The following is a 20,170-nucleotide window of genomic DNA, read 5'->3' as shown; positions in this document are numbered from 1 at the left end:
CGGTATCACATTTTGGTTTTGATTTGCATTTTCTTTTTATTTTTTTACTATGGCCATTCTTGCAGGAGTAAAGCGGTATCACATTTTGGTTTTGATTTGCATGTCTCTGATCATCAGTAATGTTGAGCATTTTTACATATGTTTGTTGGCCATTTGTATATCTTCTTTTGATAATTTTCTATTCATGTCCTTAGCCCACTTTTTGATGGGATTGTTTATTTTTTCTTGTTGATTTGTTTGAGTTCATTGTAGATTCTGGATATTAGACCTTTGTCAGATGTATACATTGTGAAGTTTTTTTTCCCACTCTGTGGGTTGTCTGTTTACTCTGCTAACTGTTCCTTTTGCCATGCAAAAGCTCTTTAGTTTAATTAAGTCCCACTTATTTATCTTTGTTTTTATTGCATTTGCTTTTGGGTTCTTGGTTGTGAAATCCTTGCCTAAGACAATGTCTAGAAGGGTTTTTTCGATGTTATCTTCTAGCATTTGTATAGTTTAAGGTCTTATTTAAGACCTTGATCCATCTTGAGTTGATTTTTATACATGGTGAGAGATGAGGATCTAGTTTCCTTCTTCTACATGTGGCTTGCCAATTATCCCAGCACCATTTGTTGAACAGGGTGTCCTTTTCCCACTTTATGTTTTTGTTTGCTTAGTCAACGATCAGTTGGCTATAAGTATTTGGGTTTATTTCTGGGTTCTCTATTCTGTTCCATTGGTCTGTGTGCCTATTTTTATACCACTACTATGCTGTTTTGGTAACCATGACCTGTACATTTAATGTAATGTTCACTCTCATTAGATTTAACTCTATCATCTTGGTATTTGTATTCTATTTGTCACATCTATTTTTTGTTCCTATATTCCTTATTTGTTTGCTTTCCTTTGAGTTAATTAAATATTTTATTATTTCATTTTATCTCCTCCATGATGTTTTCCACTATACCTCAATGGAGTGTTTTTATTTTTCATTGTGTCTTAAGATTGCACACATGCATCTTTATTATTGTTTACCTTTAAATAATATTTCAAAAATAACCATGTAAGAACCTTTAGAAAGTATAATTCTATTTACTTGCTGTCCTTTGCTTTCTTGTTGTCATGTATTTTATTTACTTATAGGTAACAGATACAAAATGTGTTATTATTTTTGCTTGAAATAGTCACAAGTTTTTAAAATGTGAATAGATAGGTAGATGATGATAGATATGTAGGTAGGTAGATAGATGGTAATTTTTAAAAGGTCTTTTATACTTACCCAGATATTTAGTCATTTATCCACTCTAATAATTTTCAGTTCTCCTTGTAGATTCAGGATCCAGCATTCAGAATCCAGCAAGAATTCACCTTGAAAAATTTCCTTGTCTCTTGTAGTACGTATTTGCTAAAAATAAACACTCTGAACCTTTCTCATCTTATTTCACCCTCATGTTGAAAGATATATTTGTTGAACATAGAATTCTAGATTAAGAATTGCTTTCCTTCAATACTTTGCAGATATTGCATGTCTTAAGGCAGTCAGTATTTTAGTTGAAAACTCAGACATTGTTCCTAAGGTTGTTGTTGCCTGTGTGAAATGTCTTTTTCCTTTGGCAGCTGTTAAGATTTACCCTTTATCCTTGTTTTTCAATAGTTTAATCACAGAATGCCTCAACGTGTTGTTAGTGGTGGTGAAGTTTGTTTTGTTTGTTTAGTTGTTTGTTTTTGAATTTTCTTGCTTGGATTTTACTTAACTTTTTTCATACATGGGTTGATATCTTTTACCAGTTTTGGAAATTGTTCATCTATCACCTTTCCAGGTATTTCTTCTCCTTGATTTTCTCCCCGCTACCTTTCTGAGGCTCCAATTACAAATATCTTAGATCGTTAGCTATTATGTTACAGTCACAAGATTTCTGTCCCATTTTCTTCACTCTTTTTTTCTCTAGTGTTTCAGTTTGAATGATTTTATTCACATATCTTAAATATTACTGACCCTTTCTTCTGCTGGGTCAGTCTGCTGTTCGACTCCCTGAATGAATCCTTCGTTTATTATACATAATTTTTATCATTTCTATTTTGCACTTTTTGATAATGCCCATATATTGAAATTTCCCAATGTTAATGCATGCTTCTCACTTTTTCATTATATCTTTTAACGTATCTATCATAATTTTTTAAACAAATCTCCACCTGCTATATCCAACATTTGAGCCATCTGTGGGTCTGCTTCTCATGTTTATTTTTTATTTCATAGTCATATTTTTCAGCTTCTTCATGTGTTTTATAAATGTTTATTGTATGTCAGTGGGTAAAAGCACAGAAATAAATAGTATTTACTCCCATACAAGGGCTCATCCCTTTCTCTATTGGGCTGCTAACGTGTGTGGTGTTGGGGGGGACACAGGGAGACTGGATTAATCTAATATGATTAGATATGAATGTAAGCTTTGCTATAGCTTTAATGTGATTTGTCATTGGCTTTAGATGTATTTGGGGAAGAAATAGAAATTTATCTTTAGGAAGACTGACAGTAGCATTACCTCAGAGATGTCTTCATACTTAAAGCCTACCTGCTAATATTTGTGGACCATGGGGGTTCTCTTTCTTCTTTACACTCCAGCACCCAGCTTTCCAGGTGTATGGATATCTCTCTTCACTTCTTGAGAACTGCTACTGTGCACTGAATGAAGACTTGTGCACCTTGAGGGGATCTCCATCAACTCTCTTGCCCTGCCCCAGCCTGTATCAGCCACCCCCAAATATTCCATTTCCAATCTGTGGAAAGGAATTAACAAGAAGGCATGGATTCTTTCTGTGGTTGGGGGGCCTCAGTGGTAATCTGTGGTAACTGCCCGCCTGAAACTGTGTTAAGGCCAGGCGCGGTGGCTCACGCCTATAATCCCAGCACATTTGGAGGCTGAAGCGGGCAGATCACAAGATCAGGAGATCAAGACCATCCTGGCTAACACAGTGAAATCCTGTCTCTTCTAAAAATACAAAAAGAAATTAGCCGGGCATGGTGGTGTGCACCTGTAGTCCCAGCTGCTGGGGAGGCTGAGGCAGGAGAATGGCATAAACCTGGGAGGTGGAGCTTGCAGTGAGCTGAGATCGCGCCACTGCACTCCAGCCTGGGTGACAGAGCGAGACTTGATCTCAAAAAAGAAAAAAAGAAAGTCTGTTAATAGCTGGGCTGGTTGTCCTTACCCAGCTCTGTAGCGAAGGTGCTCCACCTGTTGCTGTGTCCTCAGGAGTGACAACAACTATAGAATTCTTCCCTCCAAGAAAAGGTTAACCTCATTTTGAAAATTAATTTATTTGGATTTTTGTCTTCAGCTTTCTGATATGTTTTTTTAAAATATGATTTTGAGACTGTTGTTAAGGACAGATAAATTTGATAGAGAAGAGAAAGTGTGGGAAGGCACAAAGTTACTTTTAGAACACTGCACTATCAATGTGGCAGTCAGACATGCCCCTAGTATTTTTTTTTCTTTTTTTTCTTTTTTTGAGATGGAGTCTTACTCTGTCACCAGGCTGGTGTGCAGTAAGTGGCATGATCTCAGCTCACTGCACCCTCCACCTCCTCCTGGCTTCAAGCGATGATTCTCCTGCCTAAGCCACCCAAGTAGCTGGGACTACAGGTGCATACCAACATGCCCAGCTAATTTTTGTAATTTTAGTACAGATAGGGTTTCACCATGTTGGCCAGGATGGTCTTGATTTCTTGACCTCGTGACCCACTGCCTCGGCCTCCCAAAGTGCTGGGATTACAGGCGTGAGCCACCATGCCCAGCCTGCCCCTAGTATTTTGTAGGACCTGAGGCACGAATACGAAGAGGGACATACAAACAATATGTCTAAATATTTAAAAGCTATAAAGCAAACTTATAAATTGTTAAACCAAATATGTTTTCCTACCTTAATACATGTATCTTCATAATGATTTTTAAGGCCACTTTCATATTGAAATTCTCTTAAATATGGCCGCTCAGAGAGAGAGAGAGAGCACCCACTCTGCCTTCTCTTCCCATCCCTAGTTCTGCCTGTATCTGAAAGGGCCTTGCACTAAGGTGTGTATGAACACCTTAGCTCATTCTTCCAAGATTGACTCCTACCCCCTACATCCACATCCCCAAAACAACTACTATTCAACTACCCTTAAGTATCTGAGGTGTGTATACTAGAGGCAGGTTCACCTTGGGAAGACAGACCAGGATGCAGTCTCAAGGCCTTTTGGGCAGGAAACTCCAGAGTCTCACATGCTCAGAGCTTGGTTAGAAGAGGGACACTTGTTTTTCTTCTAACTCATAGCTCTTTGGGGATGACGTAGAACGCAGAGGAAGACGACAACATCACGGCCCTCTAACGTGTGAGGCCCAGGGCAGCCCATCCCCACAACCTCTCAACTGCCTTGACTGTGTCTTCAGGCAGTACTGATGGCAACAGAATATTTTGGAGCTAGATGAGCAGACTGCATAGAGAGTGCAAATGTGGGAATAAAGTAAAGGATGCCAAGAATAACCTGTGATTCCCTCCTCAGGGCCAACTCTTGCAGTTGGATAAATAATTGAATGTGTATATATCTCTAAGTGTAAAGGGTAGCTTCAGTGTTGATGGGATACTCTTGAACAAATAGGGTACAATATTTCTAGAAGACTGATGTCTCCAGATTGACATATTATAAGGAGCAAAACTAGTATATAAAATGATTCAAGACAAACCTTACCTCAAATAACAAAATACACAAATGTGGTCCATATGCGAATCATCATGACATCTTGAAAGGGAAATTAGTTCAGTATTAGATTTTACATTGTCTTCTAACAAAAAGCAAATATAAAATGACTGCTAAGTAATTTTACTTGTCTTGACTAGGTTATGACTTAATTAATAGTTTAGGGAGAACTTCAATTACAAAAGAAGTGTATTTTTCACTTTTTAAGATAGATAGTTTTGCCTAGGAAGGAATTATTTATAATTATATATGTTCAGATATTTAATTCCACAGATAAATGATGGAAGTTTTAATATAGGGAACAACATGTAACTTCAGAATAAAAGGATCTCCTTATCCTAATTGAATGTTGTACTTCACTATGTCTGATAGAAATAATTACATACCTTGCTGGGATTTAGCTTTTCATTTTAGCATTGGGTGTACTTGTGGAGAAAAATGAAATATTGTGTTGCCCCCATTGGCCCCCATCCCCAAACGCACAACTGCTGAATTTGATGGGATCGTTTTGGAGAAATGTTTGAGAATGTGTTCCCTTTGTAAGGCAGCGGCTAAAGAGTGAAGGCAGAGAATTACAATTAAAATGGTGGATGGGACACTTGCTTAAGTCTACCCTCTGCCTCTCAAAGGAACTCCTATAATGACAACTAAAAAAAAGAAAAGAAAAAGAAACTCACTTTCTAAAGAAAACAGGAGAGAACACAACAGCAGAGACCTATTGACTTTTCTTTTTAATGGAAAGGGAATGAATAAGTGGTATGTGTTTTAGCTAAACAGAGATGTAGAAACCCAGGTGTCTGCAGAGGAGATGCCAAAAAGAAACAAATGGGAACTCCATTGAGAACCCTGGAAAGCCTCAGAGATGCCAAAAAGAAACAAATGGGAACTCCATTGAGAACCCTGGAAAGCCTCAAAGACTGGAGGCAAAAAGGATTGCTGACGCTAAGGGACAGACTTGAGGTTGCAAACAGGACTGTTTGAAATTCTTAACAAGAACTGGACTCCCAAATCCCCTTCTCAACTCTTTGCAGCCTGACACCTACCCCTCTTTCACCCTGTAAGAGAGATGGTGGGGTATTATTCTCTCGAGTAACTTAACTATAGAGGCAGGAGAGGGTGAGATACAATATAGAAATCTGCATGCCAAGTAGTAACAAACTCTCCTTTTCCTTCAAGCCTTCTTAGGTGGCTCAGCTCCCAGGACACTGGCAACCAGGCTGTACTTCCCAGGTGGAACATTGGAGGGGGCACCTTCCTAGAGGGTCTGACTACCGAAGGGGGAAGAAATCTTGCTAATCTTGAGGGCAATTCAGTGAAACAACTCAGCTTTGTCTAATGGTTTTATGGTAATGTCCTGAAGCCCATAATACATTGCTTGAGCAGACAGCTAAAGAATACCAGAGGCCGGGCGTGGTGGCTCAAGCCTGTAATCCCAGCACTTTGGGAGGCCGAGGCAGGCGGATCACGAGGTCAGGAGATCGAGACCATCCTGGCTAACACAGTGAAACCCCGTCTCTACTAAAAAATACAAAAATTTAGCAGGGTGTGGTGGTGGGCGCCTGTAGTCCCAGCTACTTGGGAGGCTGAGGCAGGAGAATGGCGTAAGCCTGGGAGGTGGAGCTTGCAGTGAGCCGAGATCCGGCCACTGCACTCCAGCCTGGGCGACAGAGTGAGACTCCGTCTCAAAAAAAAAAAAAAAAAAAAAAAAAAAATCAGATACAGAGGAACGTCTCCAACAAAAAGAGACCAAAGCAAACTAACCAACAGGAAATTGAAGGAAGCAAAGACTTTGGAGAGAACAGAAAGCTGTTACATGTAGCTTTAAAAAGCTGAAATGTGTATTATATAGATAGTAGAAAAGAAATGGTGTTTATGAAACTAAACATGGTGCTATGGAAAAGGAGAAATTAGAGAAAATTAAGTTCTTAAAAATTAAAAATGTTAGGCGAAATAATATAATCAACAGAACAAAGATGAGAGACTCTTGTAGAGATAGATGACAAAAAGAAGATAAATAGAAAATAACGTTAGAGTTTGAGTCTAAAAGTTAGTTTCAGAATGAAAGACAGAAGAAGTAGAGGTCAGAAATTGCTAAAAGTACGTAACAAAATTTCCTGGAACGGAATGAATGAGTAAAAGTCCCTGAATTTCAAACACAATCAACTGGGGGAACTCGTGCATATCACACCAAATATACTGTTAAGAGACAATAGAATACCAGGGATAAAGAAGAAATCATAAGTGTTTTCAGAGAGAAGAAAGAGGGAGGGAAGAGGAGAAGGAAGAAATGAACAAGCAACAAAAGGAACAAAGAAAGATAGAAAGTCAAATAAAATGAATCGGGGAACAAAATAACTTCTTAATAACACTGGAAGCTAAAAGGCAGTAAAGAAATCCCTTGAAATTTCTGAAGAAAAAGTATTTCTAAACAATGAATTATGTAAGAAGAGAATAAAGAAATATTTTCAAACACCTAAGTTCTCCAAAAATGTGTTTGTCCCAAACATCTTCCTCAGGAAGCTCCTGCATGCGCACCCACCTTCCCACCTGTGAGGGAGTCCATCGAGAAAGAAAAACAAAGAATTCAGGGAACGGGACCCAAACTACAGAGAGGCAAAGAGCGGTCCTAGGGTGACAGCTCGGTAGAATCTTGCCACAAAAAGCATGAGGGTACTTAAAAAAAGAAAAGAAAAAAAGAACTAACATATTTGACTGTATTAAGACGAGTGTTGTATTTCTATTGGAGAATTTGAGAAAATATAAGATGGGCAGATGAAAAATTAAGAAAACAATATGACACAACTAATGTCAGGAAAAAGAAGAAAAAGAAAAATGTGTAAAAGAAATATCATAAATTCCCATGTGGCTTACATGTGGACGATACAAGTTAAAATAATGTAAACACTAATTAGTGCTTTATCTAAGATTGTTGTGTGGTTAAATTGGGAATATTAAGCTAAGGGAAGCATGTGTGTGCTCATGTGTGTGGTATGAGAATGAGAAAATGTGACGGGGAGGCGGGAAAGAAGAAAGAGAGAGAGAGATAGGAAGAGAAGACACACATGCTGGAGGAAATATTATGTATAATATCCTATATAGAATCCTTATCTCCCATAGTAGGAGGCCAACAGATAATATCAACATATGAAAATCAAAAAGTAGGTATATGAGTATTATGTGGGAATATGGAATCATCATCATAATGAACAGTTAGATGAAGAGGTTGCCTCTGGACTTCAAAGGTATAGAGAAGTGGATAGGAAATTCTTTTAAGCTCTACAGTTTTATGTGTGGTTTTTAAGAATATGTGCATGAATTTTTATTAATATGAAAAAGCTAATTGTTTGTAAAGAACATGAATGCCATGAATACTAGAGCTCTGTGGTTTTCAAGCAATGCTTCCCAGGTTCCTGGAGGGCTCCTGGAGTCCCCACAGGGACTGTCTCTTGGAGGAGGGGGCTGAATAAATGGGGCCACAGGCTTTACACCTGTTACTGCTAAAGGAGCTATGCCTTGTCATTGTTATTTTTCAGTGAACTATTTCCTTTGAAGAAAAGTTTCCATAGGAAACAACAGCAAGTTTGAAAAACACTGATAGTAGTATGCTTATTTGTAGAAAAACTGTTCCCAAATTGCTGTGGTTTGAATATGATTTGTCCCCACCAAAACTCATGTTGAGGCTTGGTTCCCAATGTAGTGGTGTTGGGACATGGGACCTCCAAGGGTAGATTATTAGGTCATTAAGAGGGAGCAATGCCTTTCTTATGGGAGTGAATTCTTAGTTACTTCGAGGTTGTTACAAAGTAAAGCTGCCTCTCCTGTTGGTTTTTTTTGTGTGTGTATGTGTATGTGTGTGTGTGGGTGCACATTCCCCTCTCACCTTCCCACCCTGTTATGAAGCAGCATGAGTTCCTCATCAGATGCAGCCACCCGTCTTGGACTTTCCAGCCTCCAGAACACAAATGAATATGCTGACTCAAACTACCAAACTCCATCCAGTTTGGTTATCACCTGTCATTTTCAGAATTGTCCTATTTCTAACCCTGGATAGATCTTTTAAAAAACTTGAATTAGAACCAGTTTTCACTTGGATTTCAAATATGGATTAGACATTTGATTATGAAAATTTGCATGTTTTAAATGATGACATTAAGTATATTTTCATTTTGCTCCAAAACCAAATTTTACCCTCACTTCTTAAGCAGTGTCACATACAGTATATGCCGGCAGAGTTCAAATAAGTAATCCAATAGAGCTGGTCCTCTGTCCCTGGGATGAAGTTGAACATTCTGGTTTCACTGAGTGATGGATATATTTATGATTGTGCTCCAATTAGAGCTGCCTTTGGTTCCACAAAGGAAAAGTATCCCCACCCCAAGGTATAGAAAAAAATACAACAAAATCTTTAGTTTTTATTTTAATTTTTTATTTTTGGAGACAAGGTCTTTCTCTGTCACCCAGACCTGGAGTGCAGTGGTGTGATCACAGCTCACTGCAGCTTCAAACTCCTGGGCTCAAGCGATCCTTCCATCTCAGACTCCCTACTTGGGAGGGTCCCAGCTACTTGCTGGGACCACGGGTAAATGCCACCATGCCTGGCTAATTTTTTTGTTTGTTTGTTTTGTAGAGATGGGGTCTCACTATATTGCACAGGCTAAAAATCTTTATTTCTTTTATACTGAAGATAACCCATATGTTTTGCAAGCATGTTATATTGGTTGTTACTGGGGCTTTATAACCACTTAAAGACAAACATCCTTAACTTGATGAGTTTAATCTAGGAGAAAATCAAATGCTAAAACAGACACTCCTGAAAAAATGTACTTCCTTAGTCAGTCAGTCTCTCTCTTTCATTCTCTTTGTTCTCCTCTGCACTCCACATAGTGTGAAATGCTGTGCCTGTTCTTTATGCTTCCATTATTTCTCAATATAAAGTAATTAAAATCTGCTTTGAAAAATATATGTAATCTAATATAAAGTTTATATAAAATATATTTGCTATAAAGTATAGATTTACACATTTTATGTATTCTGAACTTATATGCATATCTCATTTGAAGTTGACAAGAACTCTTTGAAGTATTATTATTCTCATTGTAGGGATGAAGAAATAGTGACCCTTGGTGGTGGACCTCTCCCAGGTTGTGCAGCTAACAAGGGATAAAGACCAAATGAAATCTTTTTTTCAGAGTTTTGGTCTACTTGGGCCAAACACTTTCTAATTAATAAAAAGGCTAATCTTTATCAAAAGCATACGTATAACTTTAAAAGTTCCAGATCACATATATGGGATGACCAATTCTGGTTTGTCTGGGACTTTCCTAGTTTCAGGGCTGAAAATCCTGTATCCCAGGAAATCCCTCAGCCTCAGACAAAACAGAATGGCTGGCCACTTTACATTCAGCAGTCAGTCCAAGAGACTGTAATAGATACCCATCATGGGAACTGAGAGAGACACAGGAAAGGAAATGCAAGTAGAAGAAAATGATCCAGAAAGTTTGTGTAGACAAGAGTAAAACTGATTTCTTACCCTGTCAAAGAAAACCAGTTGTAACAACCACTACAACCCAACAATTGGCACTAACTTTTCAAAAATGTTTATGTAACCAAATATATCTATAGATTTAAGATTCATGTCTATATCATGAAGTGTCCCAAAGACACACAAGCTTGGTGCTACCATATCTTCAAAAGTAAAACCTCTCAAGTGTTTTATGAGAAGAAATCCCAAAACACTCAGACAGATATCCTAGGGTCAAATATCCTAAACCTCTTTTTGAGATCTTGATCTCCTCAAAGTCTGCCTCATTGAAGTAGCTACTCCCCAACCCGACTTACAGTCTGCCCCCAACGCCTACCTATAGTGTGCCAGATTCTGTTTCCTGCCTGCTCTTCTCTCATTCTCACTGTCTTAAGAGTGTTCTTTTTCTTGGGTATTTCCCTCCTTTCCCTTTCTTAAAACCAACATAAGTCCCATTAATCTTCTTCTATGTCTCTTTAAACATTAAAGAGCATCTTCATCCCCTTATGCTCCTCTCCCGCATAAGCTCCTGCAACAAAGATCCAGAGAACTAGAAATGCCTCTTCAAAGATGAGGAAGAGGGGGAGGAATGAGGAAATGCTGCAATTATTTCTACTTGAATATTATAGTGTGTGTGTGTGTGTGTGTATGTGTGTGTAGATTATGAAGGTAAAATAATGTCAGTACAAAAAATTTACAAAAAGTAAATTAAGATTTTTCATAAAGGATCCACAATCATTTTGATAGGAATTTTTCAGCCTTTATGTTCCTCTCCCGTGCCTACAGGTGTTCTAATAAAGTTGAAATCATGGTGCACATACACATACAAGCTGATTTTTAACCTAAGTAAGCATTAGCCTATACCATTCTGTTCTTTATCAAAACTGTCATTGTTAGGCCGGGCGCAGTGCCTCACGCCTGTAATCCCAGCACTTTGGGAGGCCGAGGCAGGTGGATCACAAGGTCAGGAGGTGGAGACCATCCTGGCTAACACAGTGAAACCCCATCTCTACTAAAAATACAAAAAAATAGCCGGGCATTGTGGCGGGTGCCTCTAGTCCCAGCTACTCAGGAGGCTGAGGCAAGAGAATGGCATGAACCCAGGAGGCAGAGTTTGCAGTGAGCCAAGATCACGCCACTGCACTCCAGCCTGGGTGACAAAGCGAGACTCCGTCTCAAAAAAAAAAAAAAAAAAACCCATCATTGTTCCCTATTATTTGCTATCAAATATACTAATTATATTTTATATTAATACTATACGAATTATATTTATAATACCCTACTAACTATATATATAATACTAAGTATCTTTTGTAATTAGTATATTTGTACATACAGGCCTTTGCATGATTACAGTTATTTTCATGTGATGGGCATATATAACAGGTGTCCATTTCAACCAATTTTTAAGTTTATTGGCATTTAGTAGGATTATATATAGCATGCTGCTGTGGTTTTCTTTGTTTTTAAAATGTATGTGTGTAAGGTATACATGATGTTTTGATATACTCATTTTGATATATATAGTGAGGCGATTACTACAGTTAAACAAATTAATATTCCATTGTTTCCTATAGTTACTTTCATGCGTGTGTATGTGCACGTGTGTGTGTGTTAAGAGTACCTAATAATCCACTTTGGGAGGCCGACACGGGTGGATCACGAGGTCAGGAGATCGAGACCATCCTGGCTAATATGGTGAAACCCTGTCTCCACTAAAAAATGCAAAAAATTAGCCAGGCATGGTGTCAGGTGCCTGTAGTTCCAGCTACTCAGGAGGCTGAGGCAGGAGAATGATGTGAACCCAGGAGGCGGAGCTTGCAGTGAGCCGAGATTGTGCCTTAGCATACTGTATGCTAAATCTCTACACTTATTCATACTATATAACTCTCTTTTTGTACCTTTTGATCTATATCTTCCCATTTCTGCCTGCTCCTGGTAACTATTGCTTTACTCTATTTCTATATATTTGATGTTTTTAAAAGATTGCACATATAAGTGAGATCATGCAGGGTTTGTCTTTCTGTGCCTGGCTTATTTCACTTGGCATAATGTCCCCCAAGTTTATCCATGTTATGGCAAATGGCAGGATCTCTTTTTGGTGGGCTGGATAAGATTCTGCATGTGTATATCACAATTTCTTTCCTCTGTCAATGAACACTTTGGTTGTTCCCACATCTTGGTTATTGTGAATAATGCTGCAATGAACATGGAAGTGCAGATACCTTTAGGAGTTGGTGTATTTCCTTTGGGTATATACCCATTAGAGAGATTGCTGGGTATATTTTTAAGTTGATTGGCATTTAATAAGATAATAAATAGCATGCTGCTGCTTTGAATCTTCCATATTTGTTTGTAGAACCTCTGTTTTCTAATGCAGTTTATGTATAGTTTTTCTACCTTTTCTTGGACAGTGTCTATTTTAATTACTTTTAAATGACTTGGATGTACTGATGTTTTCTCTTTTAACAAAAAATCACAATTATACTCCAAAATATTTTTGCATAAAAAGTATATGCTTTTAAAAATAAGTGATATGACAAAAATATCAGCTATAAAACTATCACCATGAGAATATTGCCTGTCCTAGTCTCTTAAGGATATTTATTATGGAGGAAAAAAATTACAGAGGTCATTTGCTTTTCAGTGACCATGCTCTTCATACGCATGGATGTCTCACAGGTCAGCTAAGACCTATGTTTGAACACCTTGGTCACCCCTGCAAGGAGCCTGCTACCAGCATTTGCCATCCACAGAACTGTGCTAATAGAATCTATTTCTGGAGAATGGAGGAGAGATTAACTTCTTGTTCATGATAAATCAAGGGTATCTGATTTGCCTGTTACGTGCTCAGTTTTCTTTGGAAGCAAGCCCTAGAAGCTGTTTTTCTGATCTAATCCTGACTCTCATGTTAGTGCCTATGAAAGAGAAAAACATTTACTCACGATAAAGACTGAGTTCTAGCCATTATAAATCTTATCAATGGCCTTGTGAAGGTTGGGGGGAAAAGGAAGGAAAAAACTGATTGTGCTCACTCACACTTGTTCCCGTTGCAGAGTGTTCTGAGATTTCTGGAAATAGCAGCAGAGATAAAGTTGGGAATCTTAGGAGATATTTGATTGATGAATGTTGCACTATAAGGAGTGGCCAGTAACAGTTCAATAAGGAAAATTGTTATAGTTTACTCATTACTGGGAAATATTAGCAAACCTAAACATTTCATTTTTTCTCTATTTTTCTTATAAGCCACCAAGATTGGTAGAAGTGCTCTTAACAAATATTTTCCATGTTAATATTTAGAAGCACACGCATGCATACATACATACATAAGATGTATAATGATTTTTTGGCTTCAGTAAAGGTATTTGGTACATACTATACATTCTATATAATATTTTGGTTAATTGCTTGAAGAGAAGCGTATTTTTCCCAAGACAAATACAAAACATGTTTATCTAAGATGTGGGCCAACAAATAACCATTTTCCATAGGTTAAGATGTACACTTGTACATGAGCAGTTCTTCAGTTTCAACAACCATTTTTTGAGTATCAGTTATGTGCCAGTGCTCACTCTGAGATACAACAGAGGTGAACAGAGCAGCTGAATGTGAACCATTGATGGCCACACCTCTGTCCACCCTTCTTAGTTCGTTTGTGTTTTGACACCATCTGTTAGCCTTGAGAAGGCGTGTTTTTGACAGAGGAATAAAGAAACACAGGGACAGAAATGTGTACTTTCTGGACTATTGGGTTATTTCTTTCCATTTATTTGTGAAGTCATCAGAATGCCTGTGTGTCAGCATTACATAGAGCCTGCAGTTTCCCTAAGAAACTGTCAACTTTGGGGACAAAATTAAGGAAAGTTTCTTACTCCTCGGTTTCTATCTGTTGATCTTTTTAAAAGACATCTAGTAACAAAGTTAGGCTAAAAGGCTAAAAGCTGGTTGGCCACCAATCTGTATGCGGCATCAAAATATCACTGAAATAGGCTAGTAATATGATGCCAGTTAATCAAGTTTTCCCTCATGGTTTCTCAAAATGGTATTGCTCTAGATATGGTAAAATATAACCTAAAATAGAAGGTTCAAAACCATCAACAAACAAACAAAAACAGAAAGCTTGCTTTCTGGCATCACTGTTTTGCCGTTGAATATTTTTGAGATGTCCACGTAAGTTCCAAGGAGCAGCTGCAGCCACACCACCACCCTGAACCCAGCCAGCTGACAGTTGCCTAGAGTTGGCAGCCACAGCTAGCTGAAATTTGGAAACCCCGAAATGCTTAGGGTTGAGATGTGTCCAATTACCAATATTATAAAGCCTTCATTAGGCTTTTGAAGAAGTTGTGTGGTCTGTAGAATTGCATGTTTTGAACATAAAGTGGTTAGTTATTTTCAGAGGCAGGAGATCTTTTGGCCCCAGTTACCACTAAATATTAATAAATATTAAACACAAGTTAATTAATGGTGATTTAAAGGGACCCATTATTGTTAATTCATGTCAGACTCTATTTGATGAAATGTATCTTTTTCCTTGTTTCCATTCACTCAATTTCTCTTCTTTCAGATATACACGTGTATCTCACACACACACACACACACACACACACATTTCATTTCCTTTTCGAGTCCGCATTCAAGTTTTGCAAGACAGTCCTGAAAAAGAAGTTTCAATAGGAAGGTAGAAGTGGTTTTGCACCCTCTCCTGTTGAAATCAGTTTTTCCACAATTCTTACAGCAAGTTTTTCTCTAACAGAAAATGTACAGATTGAACAGTTGCCCTCCAAAACACTGGCAAGCAGGCGGCAAGATGATTTCTTCCTTTTAACGGATCCCAGCTCATTTACTAAGACTCATTCAACTTTTAACAAAAAATTTGCCGTTTCCCTTTCTTACTACAGTCATAGCCATTCTCTGTAAAATTATATGTGGATATTAAAACTTAAATGCTGTCCTACAATAAAAATATTTTAATACCCTAGAATATTTTTTCGGTTCTCCTCAAAGTTAAGAAAAAAAAAAAAAACTGATTTGTATTTTGTGTACCTGGGAAGTTGTTCATGCTGAGTAACAGTACAAAACTTGAGCTGCCTTGCTTTCTGCTTCCAGGAGATGCCAATCAGAGAACATTCTTTTTCAGGCAGCCAAGTTTGGAAGTCAGTTGGTTTCTGGCAGTGAGTAGGGGGAGGGGATGGCAGGGGAAGCACAGTGAGTCCTCGGGCTGATGTTCAGCTTCCAAGTGTTTCCGTAATATCCATCAATGAAAGCATCTCCTTTTACCCACGCAGAGACAGGTAAAAAGACAGCTGAGTAAATCAGCATTAGAGGTAACAGCGGAAGCTCAGTGAGAGGGAGGGGGAGGGAAGGCGCGTGAAAGCCTGCCATTGGCGAGCTTACCAAAGGCATCTGCCAGTGGGACTTCAATGGAATGTGAAACCAAATCATTTTCAAGTTAAAGATAGACACAGTATACACCAGGATCTAGAGGCTGGATTTCATACTCATAGCTCTCCCTAGAAGTTCAGGGAGTTCTGTTATGATCTCTGTTGTAATTAACAATTTGGTTCCAGTTTGTTCTTTAAATGAATATGCTAAGAATTCATGTATGTTCTGGATGTACTGGAATTAAAAGGATTTAAGAGATCATGGTGTGCATGCTGTAGGGTAAGTGAAAAGATTGGTTTTTAAGGTGCATCGCTTTTCTGGGACGGTTAATGTTTAATTTTTCTTTTTATCTGTGTGAATGAAAAGGTGATAGTAAAGATTTTTCACTGTTGTAGCTTGCTTATCTTTCTTAAGATAGTTGGTATTTTACATTTTGTGCAGCAGAAAGAGGATTTTAGCTTAGTTTTGAAATTTACATTGCAGGTCTGTAACTTCAGTTTTGACTTTGTCCTTATTTGTTTTTTCCTCTATTCTTCTCTATGCACTGAGTTTACTGAGTTACAATCTCAGTAGTTTTATGTCTCAACACAGACTGTTACCATGTCTATTATGCCACTGGATGAAAGTATATTATTTTGAGATGGAGTTCAGTTTCCCCTGCATGTATTAAGTCACTTCCCAATTTGAGAAACCAAAAAAAAAAAAAGGAAAAAGGAGAGGAAAGGTGCTCTTAAAGTTGACCTAAAACTGCATAAGGAGCCTTTAGAAGATATTCTACTTTTTAAAAAGCAACTGAGAGAAAAATAGGCAATTTTCAGGAAGAGAAGAATTAATAGAAGTTATTTTTTAGTGTTGCCTTATTAATTCCAAGCAGGTTCCCCTCCTTCAAAAGAAAAAGAAAAGCTGATATTTGCTAAGTGAATGGAGGCATTCTGATTTTACAGAGCTTGAGAGAAGACGAGGGAGAGGAAGGGTTGTCTGATTTTGCTGTTGTCGCACTGTTCTAGGATTTCAAACTTCTCCTTGAAAAGAATGACAAACTTTAGTTCTCTTCATGTTTTGCCCATGTATAGATTTTGTGTCTTGTTTTGTCAAATGACCTCTCCCTCTGCTCTTAGAGACAGCTTTTCCAAACTTGCACGGCATTCCTTCTGAATAAATACTGTCCATAATAGTCACAGAGTACATGGTGTGAATTGGAAATTCTACTTTATATGGGGAAAATAAATCTGCTGACGCTGTTATTACAGAGTGCACAGATGAACAGTTGTTAAATGTAACTGGCCAGTTTTTTGTCTTGTCAAATAGACCAGATTCTAATGAACTAAGTTGGCTAAACTAGGTACAAACAATGAAGGGCTTATTATGGATTTTTCATTCAACTTTGATGAGAATAGTAATATACTGTGTTACTCTTTTAAAATGAAAAATGGTCATTATATTGATAAAGTCATTTGATTTTACAACTACTGAGTAATCTAGTAAGGCCAAACAAATGTGAAGTTGGCAGAGCTCAGTTTTGATGCCCCTTTCCTCCTTTCTCTGTCCAATTTTCCCTCCCTCTCAGTCCTCCTCCCTCCAGACCTCTGATGAATATGACTACTCAGCCCCCCGCTTTTCTTGTCACGCAAGACCTTATACTCAAGAAAGAATCTGACTTAAGAGAGTTTTAAAGTCAATGTACTAAGTCCACCAGTAATATTTGCTTTTCAGTATAAATATCTGACCTTGTGACAGTTTAGACAATTTGTTAAATGATAGTTAAGCTTGGGTAATACTTACAATTAACCCCTTTAGGTTGCAAACAATTGCCAGTTGTGGTTAATTTTCATTTTCCCCATGACCAGGTGTTAACTTTGTAAACTTTCTGTGGTCACATTGGATGCCTTGTGACATTGCATTACCAATTGTGTACTGAATGATTGATGATAAGAATGAACCTGGCAGAAATCACACGTGCTTCCAAGAAGTTTGTGAATGCATGCACCTGGGTGCTTACCATACGCTCGGGTACACACACAAACACATGTAGGCATGCCCTTTATGTAACTAATATGTTTTTGATTGAATTATAGAATAAATGAAAATATGTTAGGTTTATCAGTGTGGGATTTGGGTTTTTTTTCAGTGTGTCAAAAAAAAAAAAAACACACAAAAAGAATACAAAATGTAAAATTCTAAAATGAAGAATTTTAAACTGTGTGGCCAAATAGTGTTAACAGAAAAAGAGACAAATATTTCTCTGCTACTATTATATCACTTTTATAGTTTCTAATTCTTGTATAAAATTGTCAATCTTGGCTTTTATTCCTTTGAACATCCTAAGTGTAGTTTTATAATATATTTCTGATAATTATAATATCTCAAGTGTTACTGAATTTGTTTCCATTATTACTGTTTCTACTAGTTCTTATTCATGGTGTCTTAATTTCTTGGTTGCTTGGATATCTTTGACTCTTTGCTGGAAGTGTATTTTTAAAATTACATTATAATTAAAGATCGTAAGAGTAAGCTGAGACCTAAGTGATAATGTTTTCCTCCAGAGAAGACTTTGTTTTGCTTCTGCCAGGCACCTGGGGGCGATATCAGACCAGAATCGTCTTAGGCAAAGTACAACTCCTGATGTTCCCTGAATCACCTCTGTGACAAGAAGGCTGCAAATCAGTGAGAGGAATGGCAGGTTCACTCCTCCCTAAAGGAGAGTATGACCTTTCATGACACCAGCGTAAAGCTAGGTTAGTTAATTAAAGCCCCACCTGAGGGCCAAGGACTTTGACTTTTCTATGAAACACAGACAGCTACTTGAAGTATAAAGCTGGATTCTCAGATCTTTTTTCCTGATAGTCATATGCCCAAGGGCTTTTAAAAGTGACCTCACCCCTCTAATTTCTGATCTTCTTCTAAGTTTTCATGTGCCAAATCCTCACCATCTTATTAAAGGCTCTTTGCTGTTTTTTGTTTGTGGTTGGTTTTTTGTTTTGTTTTGTTCTGTTTTGTTTTCACTCTGTTGCCCAGGCTGGAGTGCAGTGACATGATGCGATTGATCTCCACTCACTGCAACCTCTGCCTCTTGGGTTCAAGCGATTCTCATGCCTTGGCCTCCCAAGTAGCTGGGATTACAGGCGCATGCCACCATGCCTGGCTAATTTTTGTATTTTTAGTAGAGTTGGGTTTTCAACATGTTGGCCAGGCTCATCTCGAACTCCTGGCCTCAAGTGATCCACCTGCCTCAGCTTCCCAAAGTGTTGGGATTACAGGCATGAGCCACCATGCCCAGCGTCTTTACTGTTTTTATATCTCAAATATCTTACTACATCGGGTATATCAATCCAAATTCTCTCATTACTGTTACCAGAAATGGAAATTCATCCTACTGCTATTGTAGTTGTTTTTTTTTACACTTTTCATTCTAGAGAAGATATCAAAGTTTGCTGATATCATTAATGATTTCAGATAATTTTTCTGATTTTATTTTTTAGTTGTGACCTGATATATTTAGACTTTTTGGAGAAAATTGCATATACATGCTGATTGAAAGGTTCGTGTTTTCTGACTTTATTTGAGCTGTCAACACCACTTAAAAGTTCTTTTTTTATTATACTTAAGTTGTGGGATACATGTGCAGAACGTACAGGTTTGTTACATAGGTAAACATGTGCCATGGTGGTTTGCTGCACCCGTCAATCTGTCATCTACATTAGGTATTTCTCCTAATGCTTTCCCTTCCCTAGCCCCAAACTTCCCAACAAGCTTCAGTGTGTGATGTTCCCCTCCCTGTGCCCATATATTCTCGTTGGTCAACTCCCACTTATGAATGAGAACATGTGGTGTTTGGTTTTCTGTTCCTGTGTTAGTTTGCTGAGAATGATGGTTTCCAGCTTCATCCATGTCCCTGCAAAGGACATGAACACATTATTTTTGATGGCTGTGCAGTATTATTTGTCCTGAGCTGGCCCCTTTCCTTGGCAATTTCTTTAATCTCAAATCACTCTCAGAGGTTAATTTTGACTCTTTCTGCTTTCTCTTGGCCTATATCCAGTATTAAGACATTTAAAAAATCATCTTAAATCCCATGCTTTCCATTCTCTCTGCAGTTGCTCTACTTCAGGTCTTCATCATTTAACTTGGCTATTATATGGCCTTCTAGTTGTTCTCCTGTCTCTAAGCTCCATCCACACCCTGACCCCGCCACTACACACACATCTTGCTGAAACCAACATACCCATTTTCTATAAACTATAGACTTCAATTAATTGCTCCCCTACTTAAAAATCTTTAGTGGTTCATGACTCCCTTCAAAATAAAACTTACTGTCCTTAGTATGTCTTAAAAGGTCCATCACAAAGCCTTGACCTGGTTCTCAAACATTGACTCCACTGCTTCACTGGTTATCACCAATACTTCAATCACACACAATGGCTGCCTCCACAACATGGCATATACTGTCTTAGCTCTGTGCTCGTCTACCTCCTTCCCCCCCCCACCCCCCACCCGAATGCCTATTGCTTCTCTCCTTTGTGGGAAAACACTACTTTTCCTTTAAGATTGACCTC

General features: G+C 38.0%; 1 protein-coding gene across 8 annotated transcripts in view; it reads left to right on the top strand.

Annotated features, from left to right (window-relative positions):
* DTNA (dystrobrevin alpha) overlaps positions 1 to 20,170 on the top strand; it is a 386,077-nt gene that overhangs the window by 81,373 nt on the left and 284,534 nt on the right. For 4 of the 8 annotated variants that reach the window (XM_023207706.3, XM_023207705.3, XM_023207709.3 and 1 more), the window contains exon 1: positions 15,693 to 15,896. The exons of the other annotated variants lie outside the window; for them this stretch is intronic. The gene's annotated coding sequence lies outside the window, so the exon portion shown is untranslated. Of the gene's footprint in view, positions 1 to 15,692; positions 15,897 to 20,170 lie in introns of those variants that run through there. 8 annotated transcript variants of the gene reach the window in all.

Source organism: Piliocolobus tephrosceles, chromosome 18 (genome assembly GCF_002776525.5).
Source record: "Piliocolobus tephrosceles isolate RC106 chromosome 18, ASM277652v3, whole genome shotgun sequence".
Lineage (NCBI taxonomy): Eukaryota > Metazoa > Chordata > Mammalia > Primates > Cercopithecidae > Piliocolobus > Piliocolobus tephrosceles.
Note: the sequence above shows the minus strand (reverse complement) of the source record. Positions and strands in the feature narration are given on the sequence as shown.